The sequence below is a fragment of the Delphinus delphis genome, chromosome 13, assembly GCF_949987515.2.
Source record: "Delphinus delphis chromosome 13, mDelDel1.2, whole genome shotgun sequence".
NCBI classification, from domain to species: domain Eukaryota; kingdom Metazoa; phylum Chordata; class Mammalia; order Artiodactyla; family Delphinidae; genus Delphinus; species Delphinus delphis.
The window spans coordinates 46,226,785-46,243,886 of NC_082695.1; the positions used below are offsets into that span (position 1 = coordinate 46,226,785).

Sequence of the window (17,102 nt, forward strand, 5' to 3'; positions counted from 1 at the left end):
AGGCTCCGGACGCGCAGGCTCAGCAGCCAGGGCTCACGGGCCCAGCCGCTCCCCGGCATGTGGGATCCTCCCGGCTCGGGGCGTGTACCCGTGTCCCCTGCATCGGAAGGCGGACTCTCAACCACTGCGCCACCAGGGAAGCCCAGAAATAATTATTAATTCATTGTTAGTATTTGTCATTTTGATATGACATATCATCAGAAGTGTTTTCTTAAGACTCCTGATATCTTCCAGAAATGTTTTTTAGATTGTCTGACAAATGCCAGAGCAACCATCCTTAATAACTATCGTTATTAAGATCCATTAGTTACATAAAACCATGGGAGATACAAGGGAAAAAAAAAATGGCAGTATTAGTCATCAGTCTTTCTAGGAAGATACTTTCAAATCAGACTCTTTTTTTCATGTTTACACATTGATGTTCTAACTCTTTATCCCTAAATTTTAAAATTACCTTTTTAAGACAGCAACCATTCTAACAGTCATTTAAAGGCATGTAATTGTTTTTAATGAACAACCTTTAGGAAGAATTTAATTCTTCTCTTTAGACGCTTTACTCTAACTCACATACTTTACGTCATTCCATAGACGTAAAGGTATGAAAATTATTTTATAAGTGAATAGTTATAATTCAAACCCATAATGAAAGCTGAGTCTCAGATCAACTTGCTCCTAACAAAAGAGAAGGAAAAAAGAGGAATTTAATCGTTATGTGTATATAGTTTGAAAACAAAGCGTTTAATATTTATAAAACATCTCCCTTTCCAAAGAGGTAGTCCTTAGAGGCAAAAATTAGTGTATTATAAATACTTTATTATTTAATATCAACCAAAATACCATCTTGAGCTAATTTTGACATTGAATTCCAAATACATCTACTACATATTATTAGCCTCTCTGTATGTTGACTGATGTAAATGTATTTGCTCTGAAAAATTTACGGAAAAAGTATCTATTTCAGGTTATTTCTAGGGCTTCATTTGGACATCTGTTCTACATTTGTATATAAAGTTTTTAGCCTCATAATGTTCATTCAATGTATAATGTTCTGACAGAATTTTAATTATATCGCTTCAAAAATTACATATTCACTCTGACTGGATGTTTCTAGTTATAGACACAATTCATTTCTGAATTTATACCAACATTTGGATGTCAGCCAGTGTATAACACATATGACAGTCTTCAACTTTAGCAAGAGTTTAAAGGTGTTATAATCTCGGCTAAAATGGTCCTGGCTTTTTCAGAAAGACATTTGAAGCCCAAAACAAACTTTTGAAAGTATTGCCACATTTCCCCATGCCTATTTAATCAATTCCAACCTTTGAGGGGACTTCTGGTGTTTGTAAGACCTATTTCACACTGCACTAGAATACACCGGTCCATATAGATTATTAGTATCCATGAAACAGAATCTGTCTTCCAGTTCCAGATTATTCAATTCATGTTAGGACAAAAGCATAAATGGATCAACCTGTTCTCCATCAAATAATTTTAAAACAATGAATAATCTATTGTTTAGGTGTCTATATTCCTCCACCTAGTTATATTTGAATTACTAAACACTGTCATCAAGCTGTACTTAGTCTAACCTATTTTTCTTTCGCTATTTTATGAGTATTAGACTTTAATATTCATCTTGGGTGATGTTTACAACAAGGTGCTTTCCTTCAAGTTTCAGTATAAAAACTCTTGGATTATTTGGGTGTTAGTTCCTTGCTTGGTCATCTGTTGGCTACTTTAAGTTGGTCTGTAATTTCTAAAGAGTTATGTTTACAGCAATAAAATGCTTAATATGCCTTCATTACCTTTTCTGAATTGCAAGGTGGGGATGGGTCTTAGAATATAAGGAATAATTAGAGATTATCAAATCTAGTTATTATTTTCAGTCCATAGAGATCATTATTTTATTTTCACACTGTTAAGGTTTTTCATTTTCTGTTTCCTAAATCGTTTTTTCTCATGTTTACTGGCGAGCCTGCTCTCCAGAGTACTGCTTAGTAAATGTCAGAACACAGCGTTAAGCAGCCTCATGCAATAAGTAAATGATCAATAACGTGCATTTTAAGCTTTTATTTGATACTTTTAGCATCTTTATGCTTTCATATTTTTCTCTTTCATATTCTAATTTTTGTTTACACCAGCACTTTATTTCTTTTAAATGGCTTTTCTTCTTATTTGCTTTTAAAATCAAACACTTTCCTCTTTATTGGGGTGCATCTCCTTTGTGCTCTCCAATGCCACCTTCAGAACATTATCATCTTCGTCGTGCACAAAACCTTCCCCTTTTCAGACACATGCGATCTGCTTATATCCCCCCCCCCACTCTTCTCCTTGTGCCATTTCCTGACCTCTTAATAATGTCCCCACTTTTACTAAAGACTCTTGTATTCTGGCTCACAGTCTTCTGTGGCCTCTCCACCTCCATGGACGAGGCACTCAGCATCCCATATTCTCAGCTCTTACGCCTCCATTCCCCCAGCCACCCCAGTCACTTGCTTCTTTGTCATAACCCAGCATGGCAGGACCTTGGATGCCTCAGTTTCACTTCCTCCTATCCTTCCATCTCACTTGCTTATGAATTCCGATTGTTGCAATTCCTCCACTTCAGCAAAGCTTCCATTCTTTGGACTCCCACCGCTTTTTCAGTATCTGTCAGCTTCACCTCCCTCCTTGTCTAATCAAACTTCATGAGTCCAACTGTCACCTCTTGAAGCATACCTTCTACCTCCTTGCCCTGCTCCCCCTTTCATATCCCAAATCCTTTACCCCCGCATTTCGGTCTGCACACAAACAGCTAAACAAATTATTCAAGTGAGTTGACTTTTTTCATTTTAAATACTCGATTTCGGATCTCAGGTTAACATCACATGCTTCCCTAATCCCAGATGATTCTGTGAGAGACTTCTCATCTCATTACACCAGATTACTATTCCATACTGTCTCTGTCCTCAACCTTCCCACACCTCCTCTTCCCTCCTTATTCTCAGTTGATGACCTAATCCTATTGTTCACTGAGAAAATAAAAGTCATCTTCTTCTGCCAAACCTGCACAGACACCCGTTACACCCATATTATTCCCCCACCGTATTGCAATGGAGTTAGTGTCCTACTCATATAAAAAGACAATTCCCCATTTAAGCTCAAGGACTTTGCTCCTTCCTTAACACTCTCTTTCCTATTCTCGCTCTCTCTCTCTCTCTCTCTCTCTCTCTCCCTCTCCCTCTGCCTCTGCCTATCTCTCTGTATCTCCCTCTCTCGCTCTCTCCCCACCCCAGAACATTTCCATCAGCACCCTTCCCTGTGGCTACTGTCTCATTTTTTCTTTGTTTATTTCACCAAATTTCCTAAGACTCATGTACACGTGCTTTCCTATCTTTACCATGTCCCATGAGACTACAACATTCACCCATCAGCCCATTAGAATGGTCCTTGTCAAATTTGTCTAAGACCTATACAACACCAAATACAAGGCCTACTTTTCTGTTCTGTCCTTTCTTATTTGTTGTAAAGAATCTGAAAACAGTGACTGTTCTCTCTTCCTTGAAACATTCTTCTTTCGTGGCTTTTATAACACCATCCTCTAGGGATATTGATTATATTTCATTGGCCACTCTCTCTCTTATTATTTTTTGTTTATTCCCCAACTACCCAATCTTTAAATGGTAGTGTTCCCCTAAAGTTTGTCCCAAGACCTCTCCTGTTAACACTCTACATTATCTCTATGATAACTCATCCAAGCCCCTTTTTAACTGTTTGGGATTAAAGCTTATAATTTATCCTCTAATATCCCTCATCCCAGTAAATATGACTACATTGACCCAGTGCTCAACCCAGAATCTAAGTAGTCCTTTGACTTTTATCCTTTCCCTCACCCCTCACATTTAATCCATTAGTAAGCCCTGTTGATTTTATAACCAGAATATATCTCAACCCATTAAATAGTTTCCATCCCCATTTGCCACCCTACCAGAACTGCCTCTTAAGTAGCCTCTCTACTTCCATACTGGACTCATTTAAACAATTTTCTACAGATGAGCCTATGTGGCCTTCTAAAATATAAGTTAGATTAAGTCAATCCCCGATTTTAAGAATTTCAATGGATTTTCATTGCATGTCTTAGAACAGCCTACAGGGACCTGCCTGATCTGGCATAAAGGATGGTGGTGGGAAGACAATGGTGGCTTGGACTATAATAGTTATAATAGAGAACGTGAGGGGAAATGGATTGAGGAAATACTTTGGCCTTTGCAACTGGTATTCACTCTGCATGGAACATTTCCCTCCTCATTTTCATATGGTTGCATCCTTTCATCATTTAGGTATCATTAAGTATTATTTCCTCATAAATTCTTTCCTTGTCCAAATTGTTAATTCATTGATTCATTCATTGATTCATTCCACAGATGGTTATTAAATGCCTAATAGTTTTGCCAAGCAGTGATGATATGGTAGTGAACAAAGCTCCTCATGGAGTTTACGTTCAAGATGGGGCGGGGGTTCTGACAATGAACAAGTAAGTGTATAATATGTTAGATGGCAATAAATGGTCAAGAGAAAAAGCAGGGCAACTTAGGCTAGGGAGTGCAGGGTGGGAGGGATACTCTTTTATATAAGGTAATTGAGGCAGAGTTAGTTATAAGGCAATATTTGAGCAGACGCCTGAAGAACATTCAGGAACAAGCCATGTGGCTATCTGGGTACAGGGCACTTCAGGAGAGGGGACTACAAAACTGCAAAAATTCTGAGGTAGGCATTTGCTTGGGGTATTCAAGGGAGAAGAAGGAGACCTGCATGTAGCAGTGAAAGAAGGAAAGCAATAAGAAATGAAGTCCGAGAAGTAACAAGGGATGAGATGGAGTTCAACCTTGCAAGTCATTGTAAGAATTCTGACATTCTCAGTGAAATGGAGAGCCACTGGAAAGCTTGGGCAGAGGAGTGCTCTGCTCAGAATTGTATTTTTAAAAGATTACTGGTTGCTAGCTCTCTTATGAGAGAGTCCTATTACCTGGTTTGACCATACAGTTTGGTAGCAAAACAAGTGACAAAAATAAACCAAAAGCCCTAGATAGTTTAATAGCAACATGCAAAAAGAAATTGGAAAAAGGGCACTGAACAATAGATTAAACTAAAATCTTACTATAGGGACTTCCTTGGCGGTCCAGTGGTTAAGACTTCGCCTTCCGATGCAGGGGGCGTGAGTTCAATCCCTGATTGGGGGAACTAAGATCCCACATGCCACACGCTGTGGCCAAAAAATAAAACATAAAAGATCTCATTCTTTTTATAATATATAAAAATCTCACTTGAAAGAACTCAAGCATAATAAATACAAATGGAGAATATTAAATTGACTAAAAAGTTTGAAACAGATGCCAGTTTCTGGGCATGTACTTGTGTTCAAATAAGACAAACTCCAGCTGACTCTGGGAGACTTACTTTTCCAAATTTTACAAACAAAGCTTAATTATGCCAAACTTGGGATATCCCGGTCTGCTCTGTGCCTGTGTGGTCCCAGCCATCCTCATTATATAAAACCTAGGGAGGAAAGCCCCTGCCTCAAGAACTTTTCCGCAATTGCTCAAAATATCAGGCTCCAATTCTTATCAAAGTTCATATCTGGTTGGACCCAGAATGTAACTGGTCACATTTTTCAAAGGAAAATACTTTGCTGCATTCCAATTAATAGATATCTCTTTCAAAATGTATGCCAGTTTCTGCTTGATAAATTACTCACCCAGGCTTCTCAGGTGGTTTTGATCACATGTTCAGTTGGATTCACGGAGAAATAGACTCTGAGACAGGATGTGAGCGCAATCTGGCGGGAAAGGATGGAGGTGAAGAAACCACTGGTAGTAAATGGGGAGATGAAAGAGGGAAGGGGAAGCAGCCATTAAAAGCCGGTGACCACCATGGACAACTGAAGCTCAGCCCTCCTGGGAAGGGAAAACCCTTCCTAGGAGCTGGTAAGGTACTTGCACCATAGAGCTAAATCGTCCCAGAAATGAAGGTGATTCTGTATTCAGACAACGGCTACCATCAGTTGGTAATTAAGGACCGTCCCTGGGCATAGAATTCCCCGTGCTTGCTGCACAGGTGGGTAAAGTGGCTATGGCGCCAACGAAAGGAAGAAACACGGGAGCTGGCCGTTAGAAATCGGGCATGTGGACACTGAAGTGATAAGGGCAAAATATGGAGACGGTACCGAAAGGATTTGTTACAACCACTGGTATGCTCTACAGAGCATTCTCTGATGAAATATGTGACATGGAACCTCAGAATTTTCTGATTTGACAGGCCTTTCTTGAACATTCCACTGTAAATAAGAATGGATCGATAGATTGGATAACGAAACCCAATGGTATAAAATAAGAATGTCTTCGGGTTCCCCTTGTCATAAATTTGTACCTTTATGATATTATATCATTTATATTAATTAGATTCTTCTCCCTGTAAAGTGTTTAGACATATAATCGTTCTCCTATAACACATGACTTAGCTTTACTGTTACACATTTAGGAGTGACCTTGATAGATAATTGGGTTTAATGTCTATTTAGTGCCAAAAAACAAGGGCTATGAGTCAAAGTCATTATTTTTTGTATACATAGCCCAAACACTTTAACAGCTTATTTCTAACAACAACAATACAGTTCACTGTTTCTAAGACATATTATTGCAAAAATCGAAAAAGGTACCTCAAAAATTCTATTGTCATGATTTGAATATGGAAGAAATTAAATAAAAAATTTTGAATTCATGTATGATGCAGAGAGGTCAACGTAGTGACAAGCAGAAACTGAAAAATTATTTGCTGGATACATGAATAAATGCAATCCATTCATGCCTCAGTTCTTCTAAAATCCATTCTTGCCTTGGCGTTCTATGTGAGCACTGAGCCCCTAGATTACATCATAGTGCTTCTCAAATTCCAGCCATTCCCAATAGAACTTCCCTTTCGAAGTTACTCTTTGGCATAATGATGCCTCTTTAAAATGAGGGACAATATAATTTAATTTTCTTAGACTGTAAAATGTACCTTTACCAAATGTCTTAAAAAAGACTAGATATATAAAAATTTAGACCTTACTAGTATGTAGTTAGAATTAAACAGTTAACTACAGAAAAATAGTTTATTTCCAAATATAACTAAATATTTTTCAAATATTTGAAAAATGAGTCCAAAAATATTGGAACGAGAATGTAGCTTTCTTCAAATGACAACGATCATGGTAGCAATAGAAAAGTGCTTCCAGGACCCTATGAGATAAACAAATCATAACAACTATCACCTGATAGATGAAATCAAATATATGTAAGTTCAGACCTTTTCACATTCCTTCTCACAGGGGAAGAATATTTTACTAGACAGCCCTGCAGCTTAGATGAAGGGCATGTCAAAATATCTATACATCTTTGCTCTCTATTCATGATCAATAAACAATTTGGGGGTTGGTACCTTGCTGGCTAGGGCAAGTAGAGGGCATCTGGAGAGAAAATATTAACTTTACAGTTATTCCACCATGGAAAAATCTCCCCCACTGCAAACTCATAAATTAACATTTACTTTATAAATCATCTATAAACATGATTATTGAGCATCAGTAACCAGGAAAACTTAACTCTTTTCAATATAAAGACAAAAATAAATGTGAGCCTAGAAAACTCAGATGTAAACCATGCAATGGGGAACTCAGGGCAAGTTAAGAAATTAATATGTCCCATTTGGGTGACTGGCTGGACTTCTCTTTGCAACACTCATCACTAACAACCCAAAAGCTTTCCTTCTAAAACATTCTTATTTGCAAAGTAAGGATAATAAGCCATATTTTTTAAGATATATAATGTATTTTAAAAATTATTAAAACCAAAATGAGGATTAAAATCAATTAAATAGAATAAAATTTTAAACACAGATGCAAAATTGTCAGAAATTAATTTGTTATAAACTACAGTAGCAAACAATAAGAAAATCATATTTAATGACTAACAGTAAAAGCTGAATACTAGTATATAGAAAAAATAACTTATATCTACACCTAATGCCAGAGGTTTTAATAAATGGCAAGTCTGTTAAAGATATATACACTCTATAAATTATGAAAGAAAGAATACTACTCAAAGAGAATGCACTGTATGCTAGTTTTTTCTATTAAAATGTATCTAATTTAATGCCCCAAAATCTTCCAGGGAAGAAAATAGATAAGGAATTTGCTATTTAAAGAAATAAATTAACTCACTCATGGAAACAAACCCAGTTAGTGAAATTCCTGGAATTTGAACCATATCTAAATCTTTATTCATTTCAATATGCCACACTGGCATAGCACATTGATCTTAACTGTAAATAGATAATTCTACACGCTTGACAAACAAGATGCTCTAATTAGAGATAAGACACCTTAAATAAATAAAATAAAAAGATATTTTAACTTCTATACAATAAAAACTAACAGATGTGATAAAAATGAAGACAATGAAGATTTCCAATTAATGATAGTTGAGTCAAGATATTTTTACTCTACTCAACTTTATGAAATAAAATAACAATAAATAAAATAATAGTTGAACATAACAATCCACCTTCAAAAAGCAAACACACACACACACGCAATGTCTGCTAAGTACACTGAAATGTGGACCAAAACTAGGAAGTTCTAGAGGTAGTTAATATTCCTCCAGATCTCCTGTGGAGGGCAGATTTCTCTAAAAGTAAATGACACAGTCTTTCAAGATTCAGTGATGTAGGCAAGTTATAGAATTGTCAGAGAACATTCTTATAGGAAATCCGTTCCATATCACTGGTCAGTAGGTGAGTCAAAGCTGAAAGACAGACTCCTTAAAGATGTCATCTTTACTTCCTGACCCCATAGACATGAGGAAGGAAGAAAGAGAATACTATAGCACATTCAAGGTAACCCAGGGACAATCCAACTAAACTTCATGAGTAAAAACCAGCAGAAACAACAGAATGCAGAAAAGCACCTTAAAACACTTCATATATTGAAATCATCAGGCATGTACTATCAAATAAAAATCCAATAAAGTTCATATACCTAGTATACTATACTAGATCAAAACAAAAGAGAATGCACAGATTTAAAATATCAAGAATTCTTTAAAATAGGACTTAACTATAGATTCCACAGATATTAGGAAAATAGTAAGAGGCTATTATAAACAACACGTTGCAAATCAATTAGAAGATTTAAATAAAATGGAGAAATTCATAGTAAAAAGTACAATTTACTCAAACTGTCTTAAGAACCAAACACTCAGGGAGGAAATAATTTCAATCTAATACAACTCTTCTAGATAAGAGAATAAAACATCACAATCCTCAACTCATTTAAGAAGGCTAGCATAACTTTGACCAAAAAATTCAACAAGATTAGCGTAAGACAGGAAAACTATATGCCAATTTCACTCATGAATTTAGGTGGAAAATTCCTAAACAGAACATTCACAAACTAAATCTAGTACTATATCAAAATGATGATGACCAAATCTGGGTTTATAACTGAAAACACAAGGCTGGGTTAACATTAGAAAATTCAATCCATGTAATACACCACAGAAACAAATTAAGTGAGAAAAATTATATAATCTTCCCAACATATAGGACATGTTTAGTAAAACATATGCTCGTAGTAAATTATGAGTAGAGAAGACTTTCTTAACTTTATACAGACTATCTATAAAATCCCCCAAATAAATATCATACTTAATGGTACAAAATTAAAAGATTTCTCTGTGAAATAGAGAAATAAAATAGTGATGTTCACTATCAAAGTTTTGTTTAATATTTTGCTGATGGTACAAAAGTAGGGGGGAAAGGTTATGGGGATGATTGGAAAAAAAGAAACAAAACTATCATTATTGTCAGATTAAATGATTGTGTAGTTAAAAATCCAAAAGACTCTTCAGATATATCATTCAAATTAAAAATAAGGGTTTAGCAAAATTGCTGGATACAAATGGCAGAATGCCAAAATCAACTGCACTTCTATATGCAAGAAGACGTTAGAAATTGTAATTAAAGAAAATATATCATTATATTATTATACTACTACCAAGGAATAACCTTTAAAAGGTCTCTGTAAGACCTTAACAATGAAAAAATAAAACTTCATTAAATAAAACCTAAAAATATAAAGAAATCTCCTTGTTTGTGGTACTCCAATAAATGACTCAAAATTGAAATTTTGACAATTCTTTCTAATTTCTGTTAAAATATTATACAAGCCTAATCAAAATTGCAGCTTGTTTGTGAAACACTTGGTTCTAAAATATACAGGAAATGCTATTGGCCAAGAACAGCCAAAACACTCTTGAATAGAACAAAGTTATGCAATTAAAACAGCTTAGCACTAACATAAGAATAGATGAATAGGCAAAAGGAAAAAGAGGGAGAGACAGAGCTTAAAAACAGATACACACTTTTATGCACACTATTATTTTTCAATATTTTATTTATTTAAATTTTTGTCTGTATATTATATATTTTATGCACACTCTCAGATTTATTATAATTGGTACTACAGAAAGCAGTGCAGAAAGCAGTCTCTTTTTAATGAAGTGTCTGGACATTAAGGTACACATATAAAAAATAAAGATGAAATCGATCCCATAACATTTACAAAAATCATCTCCAGATGATTTAGGAACTTAACTTTGAAAGGCAATATTTTATAAGTGTGTGAAAAGCTTTCTTAAGACACAAGAGCACTAACCATAAGACTGATAAACTTGACAATTTCAAAAATAAAAATTTCTATACATTATATCTTCTTAAAAAGTAAAAAGCCAAGCCACAGAATGAGTGAAAAATACTTGCAATACATATATCCAACGATGACACACAAGACGTGTAATGTAAAGAACAACAAATCAATTTTTTAAGAGGCACAACCTGATTAAAAATGGGGAAAAAATCTTCAATATGCCTTTAACAAAAGAAAAAAATCCAAACGGACACTAAACATAGGCAAAGATATTAAACTCAACAACAATCAGAGAAATTCATAGGAGATAACAGGTACCCACCCTGCAAATTGGATAAAGTTTAAGAGTCTGACAATGCTTTTGCTTTCTGTGTGGGCGAGCAAAGCAAACTCTCCGAAACTGATGATGGGAACTCAGCCCAGGTCAGTATAGTCACTTGGGAAAACAAGTTAAAGAAAATTAACTTATGACCCAGAAATTCTGCTCCTTGTACACGCCCCAGGGAAATTGTGTGCATATACTGATATAAAGGAGATATGAGAAAAGAGGCGAAGATGATAGGATTGCTGGAAGGGGGCCATGAACCAAAGAATTGAAGGCATCCACTAGAAGCTGGAAGAGGCAAGGAAACAATTCTTCTCCAGAGCCTCTAGAATTGCAGCCCTGCTGACACCATTATTTTAGCCCCATGAGACTCATTTTGAACTTCTGACCATCAGAGATGTAAGATTATGAATTTGTGTAGTTTTCAGTCACTGTTTGTGATAACTTATTACAGCAGCAATAGGGTACTAAGAGATAGCAGGATGGTTTCTAACAGCCTATTCTATGTAAAAATATAATCATTCTCAATTGCAAAATTTTTAAAAAATCCAAAACAAACTTAAAAGAGAAAAAAATAAGTAAAAATAATTGCAATGCATATGACAGAAGTTAATTTCCCTTACATAAGAAATTTATAAATCTATAATTAAGACCTCAGTAACACAATGGGAAAAAGGAAAAAGGAAGCAAGCTTTACACATAAAAAGAAACACTAATAGCCAGTACCGCTTCCCTCCCATGAAGAGGCGCTAATCTTACCATGTTAGAAAAATGTCCATGTTTACCTGCTGCCGTTTCGGGTTACCCATAGGCCCAGGTTAATTACCCTGGCTCAGTAGCTCTTAAACTTCAGCCTGCAACTCTAGAATTACCTAGAAAGCTTGTTGAGAATAAATAATTCTAGTTCCCGCCTCCAGAGATTCTGATTCAGTAAATCTGGGGCCAAGAAATCTGCTCTTGTTATGTACTGGACCATACGATTTTGCAAGTGGCCCAAGAAATATATTTCTAAAAACACTGCCTAGCTTTTGACCTTCCTATATCTGGATTTCTTCCAAAACAACCTGAGCCCAGATCCCATTCAGAGTCTGCTAGATGCATAACTACACCGAAAGCAAACTATATATACACTATACACACATATATATATACCTTACAACTTTGCCAGAGAAGGACACTGCCAGTGTCATCAAAGTAGCCAGAGTGACATCTAAGAAATTACCACATTGTGGAACCGCTGCCACTGCTGTCATGATCAGGAGTCGAGGGTGAACTACAGTGACATTTTAGGGAATGAGTATGTAGTAAGTATGCAGTAAGTATGTAAGTAATGCACTTTAATTAATACAGAGCTAGAAGCCACGCTACTCATTCTGCCCTTATTTGGAATACATCCCACACCAAGGGCATGAAGTCCCAGAGAACCAACAAGGCCCTTCTGTCTGTGGGTAAGTATGATTTTAGGGTGTAAACTAACATCATCCTTATGTTATTAGCATAACTCTTTAGGAAACTGATGTTTAATTCCATGATTTCTAACACCCACTAAATAACCTGGTTTGCCAGCACCCTTATTGCCATACATAAACTGATTTAATGAGGAGACAGGTTGTTTATCTTCAATGCCATCATCTCAAGGTGAACAGACATGTATTCACAGTAACTACTCTAGGTCAAGACCGAGGCAGCTTTGTTTACCTATTTTCCATCCCTCCAGGCCCATGCTAATGAAAACCCTTTTGCTTGAGTCAACTCTAGAACCTCCTTGCCTGTAGCATTTGACATAGTTTGGGACCATAAATATTTTTAAAATTTTCTTTCCTCTAACACCTGTTTTCAAGAGATTAAGCTGCCCTTAGATACTTAAAGAATATCCACCAGTAACCCTAAACTGTGAAAATTTGATGTAAAACTTTGTCCTGACACCATTTTCATAATATCTTTGCCTGTAGAGATTTCTTTTTCTTTTTTTTTTCAAAAAGAATTTGTACTGGAATGTATTGAATTAGCTGTTCTCTGTGGCATTATTTTTTTTTAATATGTGTTAAAGTGCTTACTATGTGTTAGGTGGGTATGACGTTTGGAATGAAAATGTCCTACAACTTTGGAAGCAGGATGAGACAATATTACAGAAACACAAGAACAATAATTAAATATCAAGAGCACCCCTGAAATTCAATGTACACTTTCATATGAGCAAATGAAATCAAACTGGTTTGATTTCAAACATAAATAATAGGGCAAACTTCAATTGAAAATTTCCGCTTGCAGAGTCAGCTGTTAAACTCAATAGTTTGGTCAACTCTCCAGTATAGAAAGGTTTTATTTTTTAATAATAACGTTCAACTGTCCACTCTTTTCCATTTTGCCTTCACATATCTATCCAATACTGAAAAGTGGCTTGGTATATATATAAATTGACTATAAATCAGGAGGTAGAATTCTTGCCCTCTTCATAGTACTAATAAACTTTTCAGCCTCTCTGGGCTATACTGTAACATCGAGACAAGAGAAGGAAGAGGGTACAGATTGGATAAATAATCTCTACGGTATCTTTAAGCATTAATATTTCATGTTCTGTGTCATTCATGGCTGGTACCTCACAAGAGAAACAGAAGTAGTTGCTGTTTATCTATCTAAGCTCGAAACCATGTGCTTTGCCTAGAAAAGGATTTTCACTAACTAAAATTCTTTGAGGATTCTACTTTGAGATAATCTCCTCAACTCTCCCAAAAAAGTAAGTCCAAATAAGGTCATAGGAGTTATTGCAGAATCTTTTAAATCTGCTCATGAGAGTAATCTCCAGCAAATTCTGGGGAGCACTGAAATCAGGAGTTATAAATGGGGAAATCTGGAGGAATCATCTAAATGATATAGCCCTTATTTCTACTGATTGTTGTTTCTTTTCTTTGAAATTCACCCAATGAATAGCAATTTAGATAGATAGAAAATTTTATATTTCAGAAGAAATCAACCAAGCATGATATAAACAAGGGGGGGTAAACCCTTGTAAAATATCTCCATATGACACAGCAAGGGAAAAGTATAATTTTCCCCTTGTGAAAAACAATAACAATAGGGATCTAGACCTGTTTCATTAATTCTCTTAGGCAAATTAAATTATTCTAATTTAACATTAACTAAAATAAAACAAAAACAAATTTCTTTAACTGGCTAAACAATGGACAATTTTCCATATTATGATGTTAGTATAATACACTATTAGAGGTTGCCTCAGAGCTTGCTTGGAAGTTGTTATGGAAATAATACCATCGTGATAGCTACAGACTTCTCCCTGATCCCCTAGTTCCTTCTTAAGGTCTGACTCACCCATTGTTCAGAACCATAAATCCACTATGGACTATAAATCCCTGCTGGCTTCTCCCATTCTCTACTTTTCTGCAGTGACTCCCATTGCAATCAAAGATCTCCCACATTTATTCCTGCCTCTTGGCCCAGTGCATAGTACTGGAAACAGTGAAGCTCCTGTATGCTCTCTACCATCCTCTCATATTCTCCTTTTGAGGCAGACACCAGAAAGAATTTTATGTACATGGGCCATGGTAAACTGGGTAGCACACAGAAAGAGGGTGTCAGCCATACATTTTTTAAGCCTGAAATTCCATTTATTTGGGACACTTTATTTTCTCCTCCTATGTTTCTGTAATTCAAATCTTAAGCAGTATTGCACATTACATTTCCACAAGACACAAACCATCTCCAGAGCTGTTAGTGGTGTGTTTCTAGGGATAGAAAAATACTCAGTTAGCCAAGGAATGTCCCCACTCATTGATACAGTGCAAATTCTCATCATCCTTCTTTATTCGAAACTAAGTCAAATGTTTCGTACAATGGGAGGGAGGGAAACTCAAGAGGGAAGAGATATGGGGATATATGTGTATGTAGAGCTGATTCACTTTGTTATAAAGCAGAAACTAACACACCATTGTAAAGCAGTTATACTCCAATAAAGATGCTAAAAAAATAAATATATAAAATTTTTTAAAAATAAAAACAAGGCCACAGTGCAGTTATAGCCAATGAAAAGGTCCTTGGGAGGCTGGATTGGAGAGAACCCCCTCACTTCACCCTTTCTCTTGGCAATCATCTCAAGCAGTAGCACCATTTGTACCTTCGATATATACAAAAACAAAGGGAAAATGCTGTGCATTCCAAAGCCCAAAGCTCACTGGCACCATTGATAGAGGATATATCTCAAAGAGTAAAAATAATTTAATGCTTTTCTGACCTATCTATAAAAGAAAATTTTTATAGTAGATACAGTTGTCACATTTCAAACCTCTGGAGAAAAATTCATGAAAACAAAGAAGGATGGAAGCTCAGTTGGCTATAAACAGTTACAAGGGAATGTTTTAAATGCTTATTTACTCAAGCATAGGTTTCCATAACTCTTGGTTTAAAGACTAATCTAGCATACAATGAAATAGTGGGTTAATATCCACTCCATGAATGTATATGTATTAGTTCTAGACAATCTGGAGGACCACCCAAAAATGTATTTTAAAACGTGGACCATATACTTGATTTATCAGGTCAGCGTATACATTTTTGAATTGGGCAGATATCCCCAAATATATGGTTTGGCTTAGGCAGATATGTCCAAATACTGCCTCCTCATAACAATTCATTTTTTTTCCCATTGCTTAAGTATAATTTCTTGCTCTCTGTCCCATAAATATCTTTAACATATAATTCATTTCTCTTCATTTTAGAATACTATGCCAGCCCTCCAATTGCCTAGATTCTTTCCTATGCTTGCAAAAATGCTAAACTAAGGTTCTAGAGGAACTAAGTGTTATTTGGAATACATTCCCTGACTAGGGATAGACCTGCCTTGTTTCTGAATTGCAGGGATGGGGTAGTGAAGGCAAGATGCGGTCTCCCTTTAAAATTCTCCAACCAATACCTATTAGCAATTAGAGAACATTTAACTACACTTTCTTTTTTATGTTTGTGAGTGTTGCTGCCAGCTTGAAATCTTTTCATGAGAAAACTATGCATATACTAAACCCAGACAAACAAAGGAGAAGAGAAAAATGAAAAAGGGAAAATGATTTTCAGAAATATACAGATGCTGCTCTGGTCTTTTCCCCTTAAATTCTCAGGTTTCCAATTTCAGCTTCTTCTCAATAAATATATTTCTGAGGGTTTAAAGGTGTTCCTCATCCATATTATGTACTTTTTTATCAGTGGAAATGCCATGAGGAGTGAACTGTATTGTGGTTACCTTAAAACAATTCAGTTAATGTTATACCACACTGGTTTGACTGTATATAGAGGAAATAAAGTTGCTAAAATGTGGAAACAAATATACTAGTGAAATCAGAGTTTCTTTGTCTTAACCTTATTTTTAGAAGATCTTTAAAATTGAAGAATGCAGCTCAACTATAGGACTTCTTACGGAGGGAAGCAGGAATCACCAGAATTAAGAGATGAGAGTTTCATTATTCTTTCTCCCTACACCATACTTAGGCTTGGTGCCTTTTCACAAGGTCCTCTGCTCAGAGTGTCAGTCCTTGAAGTTGGTTCTGTAGTGGACATGTGTGTGTGTGTGTCAGTATATGTAATTTTGCTTTTACAATGCTGGCAGTAAGAAGTCTACTAATTTTATTCAGCATGGTGACAGGCCCTAACATTTAAATTATTTTTCATGTTGTGAGTAATTTATTATTCATTGGGTATCTTCCCTGTAAATCTTGTCCTCACTCTGTAAGATTTGTCTTTGGTGTCCAACAAAGGGTTTCATTGCAATGAGAATCAAGGTGTGTCTATCCTCTGACCCAGAGCCCAAGCAATGCCAGCCTTCCAGACCAGCCCAGGAGCTTGGGGTGGGGAAACAGAGCCATTATAGAACATCTTCATTCCTCTGCCCAGACAACAGCAGAGTTATCTCCCAGGCCCTCCTAGAAGGGCATCTCGAAGCACATCTTGCTGAAGAGCCAAATTCAGGACCCAGAGGATTAAGACTAAAATCAAATCTCACTGGGGTTCCTGTGCAAGAGAGAACTGGAGGAATGGATTGGCTCTTTTTCA

At 36.0% G+C, this 17,102-nt stretch overlaps 1 long non-coding RNA gene across 4 annotated transcripts in view; it reads right to left on the bottom strand.

Annotated features, from left to right (window-relative positions):
- The window catches only part of LOC132436214 (uncharacterized), a 263,185-nt gene that overhangs the window by 103,768 nt on the left and 142,315 nt on the right, over positions 1 to 17,102 (bottom strand). For all 4 annotated transcript variants that reach the window (XR_009521743.1, XR_009521744.1, XR_009521742.1 and 1 more), the window contains one exon: positions 5,738 to 5,818. This is a non-coding gene — a long non-coding RNA (uncharacterized lncRNA). The remainder of the gene's footprint in view (positions 1 to 5,737; positions 5,819 to 17,102) is intronic.